At 53.3% G+C, this 14,487-nt stretch overlaps 1 protein-coding gene and 1 pseudogene across 5 annotated transcripts in view; one reads left to right on the top strand and one right to left on the bottom strand.

Annotated features, from left to right (window-relative positions):
- Positions 1 to 14,487, top strand: part of SMOX (spermine oxidase) — a 46,869-nt gene that overhangs the window by 7,701 nt on the left and 24,681 nt on the right. The window lies entirely within an intron of this gene.
- LOC123613606 (large ribosomal subunit protein eL21-like) lies at positions 102 to 7,817 on the bottom strand (annotated as a pseudogene).

Genomic DNA, 14,487 nt, shown 5'->3' with positions numbered 1-14,487 from the left:
AACAAACCAAAACCCCAAAAAACCTTCTCTGTGCCTCAGTTTCCTCATTTGTACTGTGGGGGTAATGTTACCTCCTTCAGAGGGTGGTTGTGACACTCATATTCCTGTTAGCTGCTTTTTTTTTTTTTTTTTTAGCAGTCCAGGTCTTTTATTTTCTTTACACCCCTCATGCCATGAAATCACAGGGAACGGGTCCCAACAGCTCAGGCTCCTTTGCATTGGTTCTCAGGTTAGTGGGCTTCTCTGGGTGGAGCCGGCTGGCGCTTCAGCTGAACCCAGGTACCTTTCTCTTTGGCTTCCTTCTTTTTCTGATCATTTTCCTCACTCGTTTCAGAAAGCTGTCTCAGCTCTTAGAGTGCTTGATATGCTCAACACGTGCATTAATTCTCTTGGCAAGAATCTTGCCCTTAACTTGTTTGTTTACAATAATGCCAACAGCGTGCTGGGTAACATTGTAGACTCTTCCAGTTTTGCCATGGTAACATTTGTGGGGCATTCCTTTTTGAACAGTACCTGTTCCCTTGATGTCTGCAGTATCACCTTTCTTGTAGATGTGCATGTATGTGGCCAAAGGAACAACTCCATGTCTCCTAGAAGGCCTGGAGAACGTGTAGCGGGTGCCCCTCCTCTTTCCCTCTGTGTTGGTCATTTTGGCAAATTACTTAAAGATGGTCTGTTAACAGGCCCAAAAGGCCTGTGAACTGCTCTTAATGTGATTGACATGGCTGTAGACAGTGTCTCCAAGAGGGACCCAGGGAAGGGGACAGTTGTCAGGGACAGTTGAGAGGCACAAAGGCCTGCAGAGAGCATGTAAAGCTTAGGGTGGGGTCCTGGTTAGAACAGAGGAATGATCAGAGTGAGGACTGGCTTCCTGGAGGAGAGGCCAGCAGGGTGGGGAGATTTGGGCAGAGTGAGATTTCAAGGGCTACCCTCAGCCCTGTGGGCCTAGTCTGGGGATGGGAGTCAGAGGGTCTGGTTTGGTGTGTGTAGGAGATAAAGGAACTGAGGGCAGGGAGGAGGTGTTGGGGACCTGCCTTCATTCGTTAGGCCACTGGGAGCCATTGAAGGTTTTTGAGCAGGGCAGTGGTTTGATCAGAGCAGTGCTTTAGTGAGAAAAGTGGCAGGGATGTGATGGTGGGTCGGGGGCACAGGACCCCCACATTGGGCTTCCTCACAGCATAGCTGTGCCCTTGCACGTCTCAAAGCATGGGGAGGGGTTGGATGGTTCATATTACCCTCAGATTATTGGAGCTCTGAGTCATTTTCCCAAAAGGTTAAGAAATCTCATCCTTGTCGCCTTCCCGGAAGGGGTGTCTAACATGCAGGAGGGGAGAGTCCCAGGACCCCTGCTTCCCCTACATCCTCTGTGGCTGAGAGAGAAGGTCACTGAAGCCACCCTGCCTTGCCCCTTGCCGCATCTCATTTCCTCCGAGGTGTGAGGACTCTTTGTTCAGATGCTCAGGTGGGGGCGATGGGTGTGGCATTTCAGACAGCGACCCAGAAGTTGCTGTCATGGTGCAGGGTAGGGTGGACAGGCTGACGCGGTGACAGCGGTCCTCGGGGGGGGGGGGTCCTGGCAGGGGATGCTCAGTGAGCTTTCTTAGCCAGCACAGCTACACTCTCATCTTCCTTCACCCCCGTTTCTTTCTTCCACAAGTGGACAGGAGCCCAGGACTTTTCCTGCTCTCTCTAAATCAGGGGTCAGGAGGATGGAGGAGGAAGGAAAGCCTTTGGGTTCAGCCAGACTACAGTGCCCTGGCTGTGGGGGAAGGTGGGTGAGTAAGTTCAGCACCCCTGCCCCTCAGTGCAGGTTCCTTTCTCCTCTAGCTGCTTCTTGGTCTGGGGAGGGTGTTAAGGGAGGTGTGATTTAAGACCAGAAGCAGCACTTGGAAATGGGTTGTAATTTATTAGGAAACAGAACAAAGAACCCAGCCGCCCTCTGCCAATCTGTGCGAGACCCTGGGAGACCTGGAGTTCCTGTCCTCGCCACGTGGCCCACAAGGGAACACTGGCAGTGCTAGCAAATGGCATGACTGCGTCTCAAACCCAGGTTCTAGGACTTCTGGTTGGATGCCCTTTTGTCAAGTCACAGACTCCTCAGAGCCTGGTCTCCGGACCTTCAGCTGTGACTTCCTACCCACAATCAGACCTCCCCAGACCAGCCCAGACCAGCCCCCCCAAACTCCTGACCCCAGGGAGGAGGGGCCGAAGGGTCCTCCTTGTGGTCTGACAAATAACTAGACCTTGAGTCAGCAACATTTTAAGATGACTCAAGCAGAAGACACTCAGGACCACCAATGGGCAAACATTCTTAGGAAAGATTTTTAAATGAGTCCTTTAGTTGTTAAATACACAGATCCTTTTTATTCTCTTTTATTTTGGAAAATTAACTTAAGAAATCACATACAATAAATGTAAAACTTTTGAGTTAATCTGAAAAAGTAGATCAAGAAAAGATAATGAACCTAATTCATTTCTTGGTTTTAAAAAAAGAGTGACGCCTGAGCCTTAGTATCTTCCTGAGTGTGTATCGGAACGCCTTACGTTAGGTGGCAGGTGTGGGCCCTCTCCTCACCTCACTTTCCTCCTCTGTAGAAGGGGGTGGATTTTGACATGAGGATTAACCAAAATATTCCATGTGAAATGCTTAGCATTGCTGTCTGGGCCTCAGAGGTACTCAGTGGAAAATACAGACAATGATGATAGAATTAAAAGAAGACATTTCTTTGTTTCCCCCCCAATTGACGTAGACTTGATTTACAATGTTGTGTTAAGAACAGACATTTCTTGATTCCAAAAGCTGGTGAGTTATTAAGTCTCTCTTTGAACTCAACAAAAGAGCTTGAAGAATGTGTTTATTGTCCGATCTCAGCGTCTTAACTCCGTAGGCGTTTTATGGGTTAAATCACGGGGCCCACGTGTGCGTTTTGAAATGAGCACCACGGGCTTTCAGGCCTGGTCTCAGCTCTTCCTGCGGCCGGCAGCTGGTGGCGGGTGGTGTCCTGCTTCAGGGCTGAACTTTATGGAGCGCCCCTTACGGGGTGATCCTGTGTTAGGAGAGCGTGTGGAGGACTTGTTAGGAGAGTACAGTTAAACCACCTCAGAGGTACCAGGAGGGGAAACTCTTGGGCCAGAGAGAGGACTGTTGAGAGGGAATTAGGATTGAGTTGCTCTTAGAATTTTTATCTGTGCTGCCAAAAGCCACTAGACCACTATCTCTGTCCCAGTTTATGGAGGATGAAACCAAGAGCAAAGGGCTGTTGTCTGGCAAGCCTGAAGCCAGCCCCCATGGGAGCAGGGAGACTAGGGTGGCCCCCAGCCCACCTAACACCCTGGCCAGGAGGCAGGTGGCCTCCCGGTGGCAGCCCCAAGTTCTGGCAGTGTAGCTGGGGTGAGCCGCCAGGCCTGGGGACGCCTGCTAGCCCCGAGTGCCTGGCACAATGTGTGCAGTGTCAGTGTGTGGGGAGGGGTGGGACAGAAGTGCCAAGAGGAGGGCAGTCCTCAGGCCTGCTGTCCCGGGAGGCCAAGGGAGGGCCTGAGAGGCGGGCGAGCACTAGTAGAGAGGTGAGCTGAGCCTTGTCCAGCCCGGCTCTGCTGCTCACTCTGTCCGGGGGTCCTCATCACACCTGTGAGCCTTTCAAAGCCTGTCTCCTCATCTGCCAAGTGGGCATCAGGGGGTGTGGGGGAATTAAGCGATGCCATGAATGGAGAATGCCCAGCGTGGGGCCTGGCACATGAAGAGCTCAATAAATAGAGATTTGCTCTGGGGTTTATTTTATCTGGTGGCTGGATTTGGGGGGGTGTTTTCTTTCTTCCATGTTGTGATCATGCATGACACCTGTGCTGTGTGATAAACCACGCTGAGGCAGGTAGAGATGAGTGAGTGTGTTGGGGGGTGGTGAGCAGAGGAGAGGGACCTTTGCAGGAAGAGTTTACAGTGGAGGGGACCCCCTTCCCACAAATGCTGCCTGGACCCGGCAAGCCTTGGGTAGCCCAGCTCTGCCATCGGGCCTGCGGCCTGTCCTTGTGGGCCAGGAGGACAGGTCCTGGACTGGGCAGAGTGGGGACCCCACCCGTGGCTCAGGAGAGAGGACTGGCCTGCAGGAGACCCCCCTCCTTCCAGGGGCTGGAGCCGAAGCACAGACGGGCTTTGTGCAGAGTCACGAGGGGCTGGCGAGGGGGAACTGTGCCCGGGCTGAGCTGTCTCACAAGCCTCAGTTCTTGTCCGTGGTTTTGAAAGAGTCAGTGGAAAGTGCTGACTGGGCTGTCCTCCGTCACCCCAGAACTGAGAGGCTGCGGCTCCTGGCAGGGAGAGGGGAGAAGCCCCGCTAGGAGGCCACCTCCTCATCTGCCAGCTTCAAGTGCCCGTCTGCAGAATGAGTGGATGTCCGCGTGGTGACACTAACCCAGGTCGGGGCTGGACAGGGGCGAGCCTGCAGGTGATGCCTGGGGCAGCAGGGCTGGCGGAGGGCCCTGGGCTGTGTGTCTGGGGGCCTGCTCGGCCCTGTGATGAGGGGCGGCCTGGAGGAGTGGTCCCAACTCTGGTGATAGCCCCAAGGAGAGAACTGGCCTCTGGTATCAGGCCACTGAGGGCCCTCCTCTTGCCTGTAGGTCCTGCACCAAATTTCTTGTCTTTCCTACCTCAGAGGCTTGTTGTGAAAGGGAAGGGAGGTGACCAGTTGACACAGAACTTGTAAGTCTGGTCCTGGTGTCATGACTGGTCACCGAGTCATCCTGACCTATCCTTGCCCTCTCCCCAACATCCGTCATTCAGCAAATGCCAAGGCGGTCACCACAGCACTTCACCCTCTGGTGCCCTCCTGCCTGTTACTTCCTCTGCTCCAGTATCACCTCATCACAGAAGCTTCCCTGACACACAGCAGAGCCTCTCCCTTCACCTGCTTTGCTTTGTGGCACCTGCCAGCCCTGACCTGTTAGATCCTCGAGGGGGAGGCTTCTGACCGTTTCTGCATCTTGTGTACCCGGCACACCGTGGCATTCACTGAACTTCCATTATTGTTCTGGTTGTTTTTATTGTGGTAAAATACACATAACATAAAATTTCTCATTTTGACCATTTTAAAGCATACAGCTCAGTGGTATTAAATACATTCACATTGTCGTGCAGCCATCACCACCGTCCATCTTCAGAACTTTATTTCATCTTCCCAAACTGAAACTCTGTGCCCTTTAAACACTATCTCCTCATTTCTCCCTCTCCCCTGCCCCTGGCAACCACCATTCTACTTTTCGTCTCATAAATTTGACTACTCTAGGACCCTCCTAGAAGTGGAATAATACAGTATTTGTCCTTCTGTGACTGGCTTATTTCCCTTAGCATCATGTCTTGTAGGTTCATCCATGTGTCAGAATTTCCTTCCTTTTTCCAGGCCGAATAATATTCCATTGTATGCATGGACCACATTTTGTCTATTCATCCGGCGATGGACACTTGAGTGGCTTCCACCTTTTGGCTATTGTAAATAATGCTGCTGTGAATGTGAGGGAAGCTGTTTCCTAAGAGAGACAAAACACAGATGTCTCTGAAAGCTTCTAAGTGGGAGCCTAGGACCTGTTAGAGAACAGAGCAGGTTTGATGGCAACACTCATTTTGCAGATGAGGAAACAGTCTTCCCCAAGATTACCCATCCCTGTACCCTGGGTCCTCTCTAGGGGAACGGTCCCCATGGGTGGAGAGGTTGGACCTCTCTGGCCTGAGGTACATTTCAGATGTTCAATGCCGAGTGCTTTGGGAGTTGAGCAGCCGCTGGGGAGGGAGACCCTCAGCCTAAGCTGAGTGGTAGGGAGTGGACCTTGGGTACTGCCTGACTTGCTGCTCTCTCTGCCTCCTCTGGTCCTGCACAGGCAGACCCCCGATGTTCTGGGCTGACGTGGAATCTGCATTTGCAGTCTGCTCTAGAGCAGCGATTCTCAGCCTTGGCTATACGTTAGCATCATGTGAGGTCCTTAAAAAAAATCCATGCTCGAACCCCACCCTAAAGAGTGATTTAGATGACCCGGTCTCAGGGCTTGGTATTGGTCTTTTAAAAAAAAATCTCTAGGCAAGTCTAATGCACAGGCTGGGAGGGAGTTCCTGTCTCCTGGGCCTTGTAAACTGTAGGGCTGGTCCAGGCTCTCTGCTCACTCTTCCCCAGCCCTGAATTTCAGAAAAGTTTACCCGGGTGTCTCTACCCCAAGGGGTCTCTGAGAAGAGAAAATTGCTGACAGTATTAGTTACCTATTGCTGTGTAACAAACTACTCCAAAACTTAGTAGCTTAAAATGGCAACGAACAGTTATCCTCCGTTTTTGTGGGTGAGGAATTTGGAAGCGGTTTAGTTGTTTCTGGCTGGAGGTCTCTCGGGAGGTTGCAGTCAAGAAGCTGAGCTGTAGTCATCGGAAGGCTTGCCCGGGGCTGGTGGATTTGCTTCCAGAGCGCGTCAGTCACAGCCACATGCTTGGCGAGATGGTTTGGCTGATGGGAGGGCTCAGTCCCTTGCCTCTCTATGGGTTTGCTTGAGTGTCCTCACGACATGGTGAGTGGCCTCCCCTCTAGTATGCTGTCTAAGAGAACAAAGTGGAAGCCACAATGTGAATATGACCTAGTTTTGGAAGTCACACTCCATGCTTCTACCATATCCTGTTGGTTACACAGGCCAGCTTTGGCGGGGGCATACTAAGGCGTGAGAACACTAAGGCGTGAGAACTAGGAGAGGCGAGGATCAGCGAGGGCCATCTTGGAGGTTGCTGACCTGTGGCTGCACTTGGGGCCTCACAGACCTTTCCTGGAAGGGTCAAGTACCCCCAGTAAGTAGGGTGGCCCTTCTCTGACTCGTCCATTCCTCCCTGTCATCAGACCGTAGCAGTGTCACTGAGGGGGGGTGTGGTTTTCTCTGAGGCCTGCAGGTCTTGCTCCAGAGTCATCACGCAGTAGGGTCTGTGAGCTCTCTACTGGCTGGATTCCCCATCCCCACTCATGTCTGGTGTCCTGGCCCAGCTCTCTCTCTGATGACCCTACTAGCGTGCAGACTTGGGCCTGTAGTAAAACTAGCGTAAGAACCATTGCTGCTACATGCCTGGCTCTGGGCTAAGCATTTTGCATGTCACACTCAACCCTGTGAGGCAGGGGCTCTTTATCCCCATTCTAAGGATGAGGAACTGAGGCTCAGGTCACTCATCTAAAAACTAGTGGAGACTCAACCACTGGTATTCAAAAACAAGGACCTCTTTGAAAACCATGGTGCTAGAAGGTATTCCCAAAGGAGCAGACTATTTACCAAGCTGAGTCATCAATTGAAACATAAGGGTGTGTGTGTGTGTGTGTGTGTGAAAGAGAGAGAGAGAGAGAGATCAGAAGAAAGGTGTATTTTCATGGGGTTCCCCAGGGGTGACTTGGGTGCCTCAGAACAGGGCTGGTATTTTGGTCTTGAAGCTGGTTTTCTCTCTCTAGATGCAGCCCTTCCCAGGGTAGTGAGTGTCTGTGAACACCATCTCCCATTAGCCCTCCCTGCCCACAGCCTGATTTGGTGTCACCAAGGGCATTCTTGTGCCAGTGTACTCACTGGCATGGTAACCAGCTCTGTGGTCTCTTACACTTCTGCGGTTGATAACTCCCTTGAGGGGGTTCAGAGTTGGGGTGTCAGATTCTGCTCAGAGGGAGGTGTACCAGGCTATACGGTCTCATCCTAAGGGGTACTAAAGGGAGCCACAGTGAAACCTGTACCTTTAGGACTTTGTTGGGGATGCAGGAAGCTGGTTAATAGGGTCTGGGGTCAGGACTTACCTCATTCAGGATAGGGGTGATTGTTCCCATTTTACAGATGGGGAAACTGAAGCTCAAGTGCTAATAGACTCACCCAAGGCAGCACTGGGTAGGGACACAGGCTGCTGCCTGGGCAGTGTCATGTTCTCCAGGAGTGGCAGTCATGGTGTCAGACCCCTGAACTCTCTCTGGGCTGGGGCAGCGTGGGCTTTGCCTGCCTCTGGAAGATCTGGGATCTAAGGGGAAGAATGTGGGCCCTGGTAGAGAGATGACCTGCAGTTAAGACCTCTGTGTGCAGACCCAGACAGTGATGGGAAACGGGGTGTACATAGATCAGAGAGGGAAGCTGGTGGTGCTGGCCCAGATTTTGAAAGGTTTCATAGATGTTTAGATGATCAGCACCTGATCTGATCGATTGTCAGAGTGTGATCTGCTCAATTCTTTTTGCTGAAGGTGGGTGAGATCCCTAGGGTGGAGTTTGGGGTAAAGCCCTTTCAGTGTGAGTATGGGGGCTGGAAAGCAGCCCTGGGCTCTGCCCTGGCCCGTCTCCACCCTGTTTCTCTCTCCGGCTGCACAGTCATCAAGGCTGCCTACTGAGCTTTCTGCCCATTGGAAAAGACCCTGCCCTTTCTCTGACTTCTCTCCATGCTTTCTTTCCCTCCTCCACCCCCTCAGGTAGTCTCCAATGTCTGTCTTTGCAGGCAGCTATAAGCTGGGGTCCTGGGACAATTCCCTTGGGTCTGTCCCACCTTGCAGAGCATCAAGAGAAACAAGCCAGCTGGAGTGCTCACCTCCCCAGGACTGCCTTCCCCTCCTGCCTGCCAGTGCCTGTATGCACCGTGCCTTTGGCTCTGACTCCCCCAAAACACTGAGTCTTGGGCTGCCCCTCTCCATGCAACTCAGGCTCCCCACTTCTCTTCTGAAAAGGCTTACAAAGCCTTTTAAATTGTGCTTTTAGGGACTTTACGCATCTGGTTGCAGGAAAGAGATATGAGTAATAAAGACATTGTGCTTGGAGAAAAGTCTAAGTATCAGGAAGGAAGATGGGGCCCCTGGAACCCCTTCCCCATGGTGGCCTGTGAGGGTGGGGGGCTCTGCAGAATAAGGCCCCCACACATCGTCTCTTTTGTTGAGCTTGGGGTTGGCTGACGGCTACTGTTTCTGATGCCTCCCCTACCCCCCTAGTGCAAGATGGGCAGGATGGTCAGGCTGAGTCAGGGTTGGGGGTCAGTCAAACATAGGCTGTGGGATAGTCTGATTGATGTCAAGATCAAGGTCCAATCTGATATTAGGGTTGGGGCCAAGGCTGAGTCTGAGCTCAGGTGAAGATGGCTTCTTTTACAGGTGAATGGAGCTCCAGGCCCTAGGAGAAGTGGTTCCTTTCTCTGTCCTAGTCTCTGGCGATTGTCCTCCCTTTCCCTCCCTCTTTGAGGTGGCCCTGGAAGGTGGCCACACCTTTTCCCTGTGCTATCATTTAATTCTCCCAGCAGTCCCACCAGGTAGCTATGCTTATCCCCATTTTTGCAGATGAGAAAGCTTAAAGACTAAAGGAGGCAGGCAGTTGAGCATCAGGCGCAGGGCTTAGACAAGTATGTCCAGGAGGCGGGGTACAGATGTGGTGTCCCTGGGGTGAGTTCAGAGGTGTTGGCCAGGTGGGGCCCAGAGAAGGGAAGACACTGGTCTGGGGTCACCAGCCAAGAGAGAGACTGACCTGGGGCCGGAACCCTGGTCTCTGGGCTCCCAGGCCAGTATTCTCTCCTCACCCTGAGCCTTCTGGGCCCCCAGGCTGCCCCTGCCCTGTCCCCCCGCCCGTGGCTGGCCAGGCCTGCCTCAGCAATCCTGGTCTTCACTTCCTGGCTAGCTGGCCTGGGTGAGGAGGGCTGCGGAGGGTCTGGCTGGGCGGGGTTCAGGCTCTGTCCCTCCCTGGGGTTGAGGGGTAGGAGGAGCCTCACGGGCAGACACAGAGCCCCTTTGTCTGGGCCACTGTGCAAAGCAGCTGGTCTGGGATTTCTGGGCATCTTTTACATTTGAAGAATAATTGCATTGTCTGGGGGGCCCTCTAGAATCCAAATCCCTCCCCAGAACTGCCCGGCAGTCAGAGAGATTCCCCAGGGCCAGCACCCCAGCCCTCCCCACCCACCCCCGAACTCCTGTTAGAAGCCTGCGGAAGAGAGGGATTCCTCCCGGGAAACAGGATGGGCCGCTGCCCTAGGGAGGAGAGACTTGTGGGCCCCAAGTTTGGCTGGGGAAGGTGCAGGTGGCCCCCAGAGCCCTGGAGAGGGCTCGCATGAGCCAACGCGTGTCTTAGAAGAGGAGAGAAGCCTGCTTATTGGAAGAGGGGGCCCATCTTGGAGTGTTTCAGCTGCTGAAGGCTGGACCCTGAGGGGTGGGGTGGGGTGAGCCAGGTGGACTAACTGCCTGGGCCAGACTCTTCTCTGGGCGGGTCCCTCTTGGCATCATTTTTGTTGTAGTGGTCATTGTTGGGCAGGGAAGTGACCTGCTGATGGCCTGGTGAGCTGAAGTGGACTCCGACTCTGAGGAGGGAGGAACGCCCCACACCAGACTGGGCTACTGACCCTCCAGGGCTGGGAGTCTAGCCTGCGACCTCAGCCCTGCTCAGTGACTGTGGGGCTGCGGCCTCACTCGAACAACAGGCAGCAGCCCTTCCTGGGGCGAGATGCCCATGCTTTGGGAACAGGCTGGGGTTGAGCGGTGGTGGCTGCGGGGCAGAACCAGTGCAGGGAACTCACGTTTCCAGGGTGTCTGTAGCTTCAAGAAACATCGACAGAGCAGGGCTTGCTGGTAATTTAGGAAACAGAGAGCCACGCAGGCCCACTGCTGCACAAGCACAGTGGCCTTCACAGGGTGTGCATATGTTATAGGAACCCAGAGCCAGATTTTCTGCCACATCGGGGAGGGACGTGTCCTACAGGCCTTCAGGTGGGCTAGGCTGGGGATGCCAGAGACTTGGCTGAGGTGGAGTGTATGTGGAGGTTTGTGTGGCATGTGAATGAAACTGAAGCCAGAAAGGTCAGCTGAGTTCAGAGGGTCAGAGGCTGACATGCTGAGGCCTTCCTCATACCTGGCACATAGTAGGTGCTCATGAATTGCTAGATTTTATCCTGGGTCAATGAGAGGCCATGCTTGTCTTTAAGGGGTGGGACTCTGGGAGGCCAGCATGTAGGAGGCAGGCGGGTACCTGGAGTAATTGAGGGTAGAGGCAGCAGTGATCTGGGCTGTGGGCTTGACAAGCCTTGGCCTGATGGGTAAGGGCAGGACTTGCACTGAGGATGGAGCCTTGGGCGTGCTCTGGCTCTCCAGTGGTTTAAACTGTGATGGAGAAAGCATAAGGGGACTCCCGATGCCCCCAGTTTAGTTCTGGGCATTTCCAAGAAGGGCTCAGTGGAGTCAGATGTTGGAGGCCAGGACTAAACCATGTCTCTAGTTATCTGGCAATTAGGAGGTTCTTCTTGGAGGGTGAACTTCCGAGGGTGACAAAATGAAATCGGTGAGGATGTTGAGAGAAGGGGGGTGGGGAAGTGGCAGTGGACACATGCTGGATGCCCAGCGCCTGGCCTTCATCCATCCTTCTTTGGTGACCCTGCCATGGGACAGTGTCTTTCTTCCCTCTTTTCTTCTTTCCTTCCCCTGCTACCTTCTTTCCAGTTTGGCTTCTTGGGCAGATTCAGTCTCAGCAGTGTTGGCTCTGGCCTGCAGGGGGAGGTGGTGGCCTGCAGGCCCGAGAAATGGTGGTGAGGGTCGGGTTGGAGGAGGGTGGGGGAAGGGCAAGGAGGCCGTTGGGCATCTGGGCATCTTGAATGAGGGTGGGCCTGATTTCCTGAAGCTACCAGGGTTGGCCTGACTGCAGACCTGGGGGCCCCAGCCTCCCACCCCCAACTGGCCATGGAAGCAGGAGCCAGAAGGCAAGTGGCTGCTGCCTGGTGCCTCCCTCCTCCTCCTCTTGCAACTCCTCCTCTTGCTCCCAACTCCTCCTCCCCCTCCCCCTCCCTGCCTGGCTGAGCCAGCACTTTTTTCTTCTCTCCTTTATCTGCTCGGAAAAAGTACAGGGTGTTCTGTTTCTCTTGTGCATACAGATCAAGGAGGGGATGTTATTTATTTATTTATTTCCTGAAGGCAAGAGGACAGGCAGGCACTGAGGAGCATTAAGTGATTCTTCTTCCTCATCAAGGCATTTCTCATAAAATGAAAAGAAAAAATTCCGAAAGAAAAATGACAAACCAACAGAAACCAAATTTTCTCCCCTCACCCCTCTACCCTAGAGGTAATAGCGCCCAAAGGTCCAGTTCAGCACTTAGCTGAGGTTCCAGCCTAGAGTAGGTGTTGCTGCCTATGGCTTTCTGTCTCCTCTTCAGTTTGGACCCCAGGGTATGCTGGCTCCATGGGCCACTGTCAGGGGCCATGGGCAGTCTCCTCGTTTCTGCTATCTGTAGGCTGTGCATGTGGCTTCTTTGGCTTCTTGGAGGATCCCAGAGGCTCACAGGCCCATTTGGGACAAGGCCTGTAGGGAGATGGAACTATGGGATTAGCAGTGAGGGTCAGGGGAACAGGTGCCCTACGTGGCCATCCCTGTTTACCTGCTCCCACCATGTCTGTTTGAGTTGAATGTCTCTGACATGTTGGGAACTTGGGGTCCTTTCATGTTCATCTTAAAGGCAAACTGCCTGCCTGCATTTCCTGCTAGCCATTCCTGAAGCACATTCCAAAGAAAGTCGGCCCATAATTTAGCTGCAGAACTACAAATGAGTTTCCCACATGAGGCTCTTGAATGCTGGAAATCTCTTGACATCCATATAGGGCCTGGAGTTCAGGTACCCGCCCTGGGAATGCACTGCTGCCCCAAGGATCCCTTCCCTCTACAGGGCTCCAAGGCTGCAGCTTATCCTAGCCCCAGGGATTCAGAGATGATGCTGCAGGGAGCCTGGGAGGCTCTGCGATGAGTCCTTAGGGACCTCAGGGGCAGCTGGAGCCCCAGTTTCATCCCAGTTACACCCTAATCCCCGTAGGAGCTTTTCGAGAATGGGTTCCACCAGTAAGGTCTGAGAACCTTTATTGTATAAAAGTGGTTGTTTTGGGGGCAGGCCTTGGGCTGGAGGTAGGGCTGGAGACCGAGAGACCAGCGCAGGGGCAGAGCCCCCCAGCCTTGGCGCACTGGGGCATGGGGGCGGGGCGGGCGGTCCGCCACGTCGTCGCATAGCCGGGTGCCCATCAGGCCCAGCAGCGGTGGCGTCAGCAGCAGCTCTGAGCACCCTGCGTGTTTACAAACCTGATGCGGAGCATGGCCCCTGCCTGTGCCGCTAGGCGGACTCTTCCTCTCCTCTGGCCTCCGGTGCAGGCAGCCACACCCTCACCTCTAATTTTAGTCCTCCCGAGGAGAACCTGGGGGAGGGAGAGGACGCAGTCAGAGGGGGAGCGGAGGAATTGTAAGGGGGAGGGGAGGAAAGGACTCGAGCCAGCTCTGAGCTCTGTGCCTCCAGGAGGCCGAACAGAACATCACTGGGGCGGGGGTGCGAATTGGGGGAGGGGGGAACAGAAGAAGGACAGAAGGACACAGGAAGGAGGAAGAGGGAAAGCCAGGACACAGGATCTCCTGGAAGCGGGGCAGGGAGCGGGGCTGTTTGGGAAGCCCCTGCCTCTGAACCGGACACAGTGCCTCCGAGGGGCTCCGAGCAGCGGGCGCCACCTTCCGGCCCTCTATGGAACAGTCCTGTACCGAGTCGAGTCGGCCTATGGGTTGGGGGGGCGGGGTAGTTTGGAGGGAGTTTGGGGGCTTTTTGGCAGGTGGAGTGGGTGGGGAGAAAGACCCCTTTTAAAATCTATGATCAGAAGTTCTTAGAGAGCGCTGTTCAGGGTGGGATGGAAGCCTAAGTGATCAGACCTTGAGATGTGTGGATAAGGAAGTTAGTGTGCTGCATTTATTTTATTTTATTTTTTTATGGGAGCCAGGAATGAGTATCTGAATGGCTACTGAGGTGTTTGTGTGTACTTAGGCACATACATATAGTGAGTGGTGTAAATCCTAAGGGTACTACTATGCACACTGTGTAACTACCATTCATGGAAAGATCCATATTCCTTCCACCCCTAGAAAGTTCCCTTTTGACCTCTTTCACTCATTCTCTTCCTCCCAATCTCTCTTCTGTTATCACAGAGTCATGGTACCTTTTCATGAATTTCACATAAATGGAGCCGCACAGTATGGTGCTCCTTTGTCTCTGGCTTCTTTTGCTCAATGTAATGTTGAGAATATCATTAGTTTGATTCCGTTTATTGCGGAAGAGTATTCCCTTGTATGAATACGCTACACGTAGCACAGTATTTTTATCCATTCTTCTGCTGATGGACCTCTGGGTTGTTTGTTTTTGGCTATTATGAATAAAGCCGCTATGCACGTTCTTTAGTGTATCTATTTGGTGGAATAAACTGTTTCTCTCGGGTGTATTTTTGGGAGTGGGATTGCTGTCACTGGAAGGGTTATACTTAGCTTTCTTAGGTATGGGTGACAGGTTTTTATATGCCCCCTGCCCACTGCCCAGAAGCTACCTTCCACCCACGTTCACTCCCTTGGATGCTGTGGATGTTATGTCTACCTGGACAGTATGCAGCTTCTGCCAGGGAAAACTTAGCAAAGGCAGCTGAGTCAGGGAATGAACAGGGTCAGGATCAGAGCTGAGTGGCCCCTTGGGATGGCCCGCAGACACCTTCAAA

This window comes from Camelus bactrianus, chromosome 19 (assembly GCF_048773025.1).
Source record: "Camelus bactrianus isolate YW-2024 breed Bactrian camel chromosome 19, ASM4877302v1, whole genome shotgun sequence".
In the NCBI taxonomy this organism is placed as follows: Eukaryota; Metazoa; Chordata; class Mammalia; order Artiodactyla; family Camelidae; genus Camelus; species Camelus bactrianus.
This window is presented reverse-complemented; position numbering and strand designations above follow the sequence as displayed.